This window comes from Aegilops tauschii, chromosome 1, assembly GCF_002575655.3.
Source record: "Aegilops tauschii subsp. strangulata cultivar AL8/78 chromosome 1, Aet v6.0, whole genome shotgun sequence".
NCBI classification, from domain to species: domain Eukaryota; kingdom Viridiplantae; phylum Streptophyta; class Magnoliopsida; order Poales; family Poaceae; genus Aegilops; species Aegilops tauschii.
The window spans coordinates 196,244,373-196,251,375 of NC_053035.3; positions in this window are offsets into that span (position 1 = coordinate 196,244,373).

The window sequence follows — 7,003 nt, forward strand, 5'->3', positions numbered from 1 at the left end:
CGTTGATCCAGGCGATTTTGGGAAGGACTCAGCATTCTCCCACAAAAGGCCAGGCCTTGAGTTTCTAGCCGACTCATATAAGTCAGGGTGTCAATTTTTTTTAGGTGACATATCTTTCTCTCTGATGTTCTCCGTGGTCTCAAAGGATGATCAGTCGGATAGCGACATTGGTAAATAAAAAGAAGAAGTTTACACGTCGGGTGCATACTTCAGTGCCACTAATTAGCGACTTTTTTTTGCCCTTTACCTACACCATGTAGACCCGAGGATTACACAGAATCCCATTGGCGAGTTTCAGACAGCTAGGTTATTCAAGAAACTTGGAATACCGACTCCAATGCTTGGCTTGCTGTATCAGCATATGGATTACTTCATTGAATTTCTCGGCCCGAGCTCTTGTGATTGGTCCACTTGGCAGGTGGAGTGGATCCTAAGCAGGTTCATGTGTTCCTTGTTTACGTAGCTCTTCTGTTGGATCACGTAGCCCCTCTGTTGGATTACGTTGCTCTGCCCTTGGATTACTTGAGTCATTTATGGGTTTACTTGGCTGCTCTGCAACATGTTGGTTACTTGATCCTTCGCTTTGTTTACTTGGGAGCCCAATACTTATTGGTTGGGAAAATTACCTTCCAAGGAAAATGATCCTCCCACTGGACCGAAAAACCCATATATTCCCATGGGAATGGGTGGTGCTGAACAAGCAGGCAGGCCCAACATTGTTTATCTTTACTGCAATCCTGGTTAGGTAAAAGGAATTCCGCAGCAGCGGGTACGTGATTAGTTACAACCAACGGAAAGACTTATTGAAATAATAGGGAATTTCCTCATCCAGTCTACTCCTAGGACTACATCATATGCTCCCAACTCCATGGCCAACAAATCAAACATCAATCGATATCCTTGCATCTCCCACTGTACACGAGAACACATCCCATACAATCGGCCCGAAGAGCATCAATGAGCAGGCCTACTAAATAGGCATAGAGATACATTAGCCGAGTTTGCTTACAACAACTGCTATCACTCTAGCATCAGAATGGCACCTTTCGAAGCACTCTACGGGAACCTTTGTCGTACCCCGATTTGTTGGGGTTGGCACGTACCGACCGACGGGGCCATAGAAGATGAAGGAGAGTGCCGAGAATATTCCACTTATTCTAGATTAAAAGTAGTTCAGGACCAGGTACGCCGACCACGATATTTGGAGTTTGCAGTAGGTGATCATGCTTCACTTCAGCTTGAACCTACAAAGGGTGTGATGCGTTTTTGAGTGAAGGATTTGGTATAGCTGACCGATACATCGGACCTTTCTTGGCCCATATCCCCCTAGCCCTTACTCCCTTGTTTCGGTGGTTGGTCTCTACCTTTTTCTGTCTCTTGGCTAGTTTGTCTTCGTCTTCTTTTTGAGGGTAACGTAGTAAAAATCCTTTATTTCAGGGGATTTCCCTTTTCTTTCCAAATGAATTTATGCTTAGTCTAAAATTGGTAAATACCAAATAATATATATATTATTTGAAATATGTACCAGTTTCCTGAAACTAACAAATAGAGTTATAGCTTTGATTGACTTACTAGCTTATGGGAACGCTTTGAATCTCAACTTACTTTGAACGAGTGCTTCGCACATAGATTGCTGGAAAGAGGAGTGAGCCGGGGCAGAACTTGAAGCACGGGAGAAGGAAAAAGAAGTATACAAGGGGTGCGTAGTTGGTATATGTACGGTATAGACCTTTCTTTGTGAATAGCTAGTTCAGTTACAAGGGTGTATACAAAGGTCTGCTTATAGATTGAAAAAGCCTGTAGAGATAGCCTAGATAGCCAAGAAGATATACGTATTTCATAGATCTAGCTAATAAAGCTTTTGTTAACTTCAAATAGGCTATTGAATGCAAGGGAAAATAAAGAAGAAGAAAGTGCCAGAGCTAAGAGCTAATATATTCCCAGTCTATGCATGGATAAAGGAATGATAAGAGCTATGAGCAGTTTATTAAACTACACTACGGCTAATATATATAAGGACAAATCAACTAGAAAAAACCGTTGCCAAAAAACCATTTGTTTAATCTTATTCGTTCGCGCTAGGCTAAAAAACTAGATAGAAGAACTAGAGGCCGCCAAGGTCTTCAACCAATAGCAGGTAGGATCCTTTGCTTACTACTTGAAGCAGAAACCTAGAAGAGGAATTCTTTCTATTCCAAAATCCATCTTCTTTCCGGTCCGCTTCATTCATTCCCTTACTAATAAATCCAATTCATCGCTAATGGCGAAACCAGCCTGTATGTACACCGCACAACTAACCGTTGCTTGGTAGGTTCGATCAGCTCTTCTCACCTTTCCGTCGACATCTACTAAGGCTTCAGCTTAAGTGGGTTCAGCCGCCCCAAATCTGACTCGATCTAGGGTTATATATCATAAAGGGCTTCGACAAGGGGTTTGATTCATTCTTTGAGCAAAAAGATAAGGTCGGAATACCGGAGTTCTTTCTTTGCTTCCAAGAACATAGATTCCTTCTTCAACCCAGGTCATGACCGAGGGCGGGTATCTCACTCGCATATCTAGAGCCCAGCATCTCTCCTGAACGACACCTTCTGCAGACTCTACTGGTGGTATTTCCCGAGGCGAGGGTAAATATGTGCATTCATATCGGTCAGGAAACGACAATGACTCTTCTTCTTTCCGGGAAGCTATGGGCACCTCACAATTCTTATACGACATTAGTGGAAGCGAACATTCGTAGCATTCATTGTCACCGATCATTGACAAAAGAAGAAAAAGAAGCCGTACGACAACTTAAGGAATCTTTAGATTTGGCGGCTATAGACTCAAAGGGCACAGACAGGCTGCTGGTACTTTTTTTAGCTAACTAAAGTCCAACTTCCTTTGCCGAAAGAGGATGAAACGGATCAGCCGATTCAACTTAGCATTACCCGACTCGTAACTTCAAGCACAACCATCCATCTCAATCCAAAATCTCCGATCGTCTGTGATCCAAACCCAAACTCTCCTCCGGTTTTGGATATATAGACAGTGCCTGCTCTCAAACCAACCAAGACAGCAGCAAGTTCCTATCGAGAACAAGACGACAGATCAATATGACCAATTTCTATAATATCTCGGGTGAATACGTGAAAAAGTGTTGCTTAGCTCAGTGAAATGGAATAAGGAAGAGAAAGTGTAGTGTGATAAGGGAAGATGCAAGTCAATTTTGAGGTTTTCAAGCAAGGGCTGAGATAGATATACAAACCAGAAGAATTCACATCAGAACCCTTTCCTGCTTCCCCATTTTACCCATCGCACTCGACTCACATTTTGATCTCATACGCTTGCATTCATAGTCCCCCTACGAGCAGCCCGGAATCAATGAAGGAGTTCATTCGGCACCGAGCCGGGCGAGCGTAGATTCAATATGTTGATTGTACCGAACGAAGGATTTGCCTTATCACGGAAGCCACATTCGTTTCGTTTGAGGAAGTCACACGTCCTGTTCCCTATAAATAAGGAGATTCATTCTTTTTTTTTCAGAAATCCCCTCTTCTTCCTCCTCAAGCCCCTATCACAAGACCAAGCGGATCTCATCCTGCAGAAGACTCAGAGCGGATCTATCTAATGGCATGGCTGGCTGGCGGATGTGATCTATTCTCGTGTCACATCGCTTTCTTTCTTCTCCCTCCATTTTCTTCACTACTACCGCTTCTACACATAAATCAAAGAAGCATTGTGGAATAGTGGCATTTCGTTAATGGCTAAAATGTTCTTAGTGAAAGGGTTACCGCAAAACCGGCAAACTCAGAGCGGTCTCTGAAAGTGAATAGGAGCATAGCAGCATCATCCAAGCCAAACACGTCTCCTCAGTCAAGGGTCTTCTCACGCAAATAAGATAAAAAACATAACAACTGATTTCGCTTAATGCATGTCACCCGCCCGCTCTCAATACAGCAAGTGACTCTCATTACCGATTCATCCAATCCAATTTGATCAGAAGTGAGTTCACTGTTGTTGTATAGCGAAACCTTTCCTTGACAAAACCATTCTCAGCTAATAGAAGCCGAGTTATCTGTCCAGATCAGGGTTGAACGAAGCGAATGGAAAAGCCAAAGAAAACATAAATCCATTGCGATTAGAAACCAGTGACTCTACAGCTAGGGCTCGATGGCATGTAAGATAGAAAGAATGGGGAGTTAGGGCTTCGGTTCCCTCTGTAGCCAGTTTCAATTCCAAATCATTTGCCGACATGCGGACTCACTTCTCTTTTATGGGATGACTTTTATTATCCAAGTTGTCTATTTACGTGGGTGAATCAAGTACAACAAGTCAGGTCAGAGCTTGTGGTAGAAGATTGGGCTCTGCTACGCAGATCCACTCAACTAGGAAAGAAGTACGCATTGCTGACTGACTGTTTGAATGATCCTAGTTACTAGTAGCTAATCAAGTCAGAGTAGGGTGGCCGAGAAGCTTCTTGCCGGTGCCCCCAAAAGCAAAGCACAGACTCTACTCACCCACGCGTTTTCCACCTACGGAGGGAGAAATCATCGAAATATCCTCATCCCCAGAAAGGGAACCCAAAAACAGGACGAGAGTGGATAGGGTGACTAAGGAGGCCGTAAAAATTAGTAGTGCATTTTTGAAAGATAAGATTACAAAAAGGCGAGAGCAGCATAATTGTTAGTTAGGGGTAAGAGGGGACGGGCCCGTATAGAAAGTCAATCCTTCTTTTCCCGATATGCCGCTCTGCAAGCAAGGAGTGCCACGCACAAGTGGAGCGAAAACTAAGCAAGGGGAATTCTGTCATTCCATGGAAAGCATGCGAAATCCTTTGATTGTTTATAGAATCAAAATAACTATATAGTCTTTCTTGTTCCACTTGCAAGGCAAGGAAAATAAAATGTCAGTTTCGTTATTACAACCTTATTTTTTTATGTCAAAGACAAAAAGCTACGCGCAAATTCTCATTGGATCTCGGTTGTTCTTAACAGCGATGGCTATTCATTTAAGTCTTCGGGTAGCACCACCAGATCTTCAACAAGGTGGAAATTCTCGTATTTCGTATGTACATGTTCCTGCGGCTCGGATGAGTATAGTTATTTATATCGCGACAGCTATAAACAGTTCCTTGTTCCCATTAACAAAACATCCCCTTTTTCTTCGCTCTTCCGGAACCGGTACAGAAATTGGTGCTTTTTCTACTTTGTTTACGTTAGTGACTGGGGGGTTTCGGGGAAGGCCTATGTGGGGTACCTTTCGGGTGTGGGATGCTCGTTTAACTTCCGTATTCATCTTGTTCCTTATTTACCTGGGTGCACTGCGTTTTCAAGAGCTTCCTATCGAACCGGCTCCAATTTCAATCCGTGCAGGACCGATCGATATACCAATAATAAAGTCTCTAGTCAACTGGTGGAATACATCGCATCAACCTGGGAGCATTAGCCGATCTGGTATATCAATACATGTTCCTATGCCCATTCCAATCTTGTCTAACTTTGCTAACTTCCCCTTCTCTACCCGTATCTTGTTCGTTCTGGAAACACGTCTTCCTATTCCATCTTTTCGCGAATCTCCCTTAACAGAAAAAATAGAAGCTCAAGAAGGAATACCACTAAAAACCTAGTTCGCTCTCAAATAAAAACCTAGTTCACTCGCTAAAGCATCCATGGCTGAATGGTGAAAGCGCCCACCAACCTAGAAAGGCAAAATGGGTCAAAAAGTAGGTTCGATTCCTGCCGGATGCACTGCCTCTTAAAGACAGAAACAGAGGAGGGAAAGAAGGTAGTATGGGGAACTTGCTTTTGGATTCTTATCGAAAGTGAATCCCTCTAACACTTCTGTTAGTGTTTTATGAGAAAATCTTTTATAGACACAACAAGTGTTAAAATCCTTAGTCACTAGGCAAGAAAGCTCGATGGGAATAATGAGGATACAATTAGTTCAGAATCAAAAAAATGTACAATTTCAAAGGAAAGAAGGAATGGCAAGTTTCCCACCATTGAACATCAATCAATCTAGAAAGAGGTAAAGGAAGGCGTATCACAGGGGTATTTTTCTTTTTTCTATTCACTTCCGTGGGGTTCTAAATTGAAAACATGAATACAAACGAAATCGTATTGAAATTACGTAAAAAAAGAAAAGGGAGGAGTAGCTCTTGGTTTAAAAAAAGGGAGGAGATGGATCGAATTCAGTCTTTTTCCTTTCTTTGATGATCTTCAACACATCTATTTGAATTCCCTGCGAATGAAGGATTTCCCGTATGGAGAAAAACCTCTTGAGCGCTATCTGATCTTATATTTGTATTTCAAATATGGGACCTGCCTTTTTAATGGGACATCCCGGCAACAGGCCTACTCATGCATGTGGCCAAGTACTCGACCAATCCTCGGAGCAAAGGGATGAACGAATTCTCGAGGTCTGGTTAATTGAGGTCAGCATCACATGAAACCTTTAGCACTTCCGTTCGATATTGGATGGAGTATGGCTGGAAGGTCAGCCTAGCTAGTCTTGTCAATCGGCCCTGACTCGTCTTCTCCTTGGTACCTACCGCTATTGAACTTCGGTACCTATATTCCTGAAACAAGACAGACCTTCATGAAGACCTTCTATTTTGGAATAAGATCGGACATTTCCACATTGAGGTGAAATTACATATGAGGAAAATAATCCTGGACTACGAAAGCTTCCCTTGTGTGGTAGAACCAGGTCTTCCACCGGGCGGTCAGCCAAGTACTGAAGCCCCTATCTTGATATAGAATAGAAGTGAGTTCACACTAAAAATAGAAGAAGCCCTATGATTTTTTAGCCCTGCTATCAATCACTTTGGTACAGGGATCGAAAGATTATGGTCTGAAATAGAGATTTGAGAGTCCCTCGTGTGAGTACGTGCTGAAGAGCAAGGAGTGAAAGTGCGTTCATCTTTCTTTCTGCTAGTTGTTTCCTGCTAATAGTGATTAGTGAGTGCCCCATACATAGCCAATGTCCGCCCGTGTTCACATCCAGTCTTCTCTGTACACTAGTG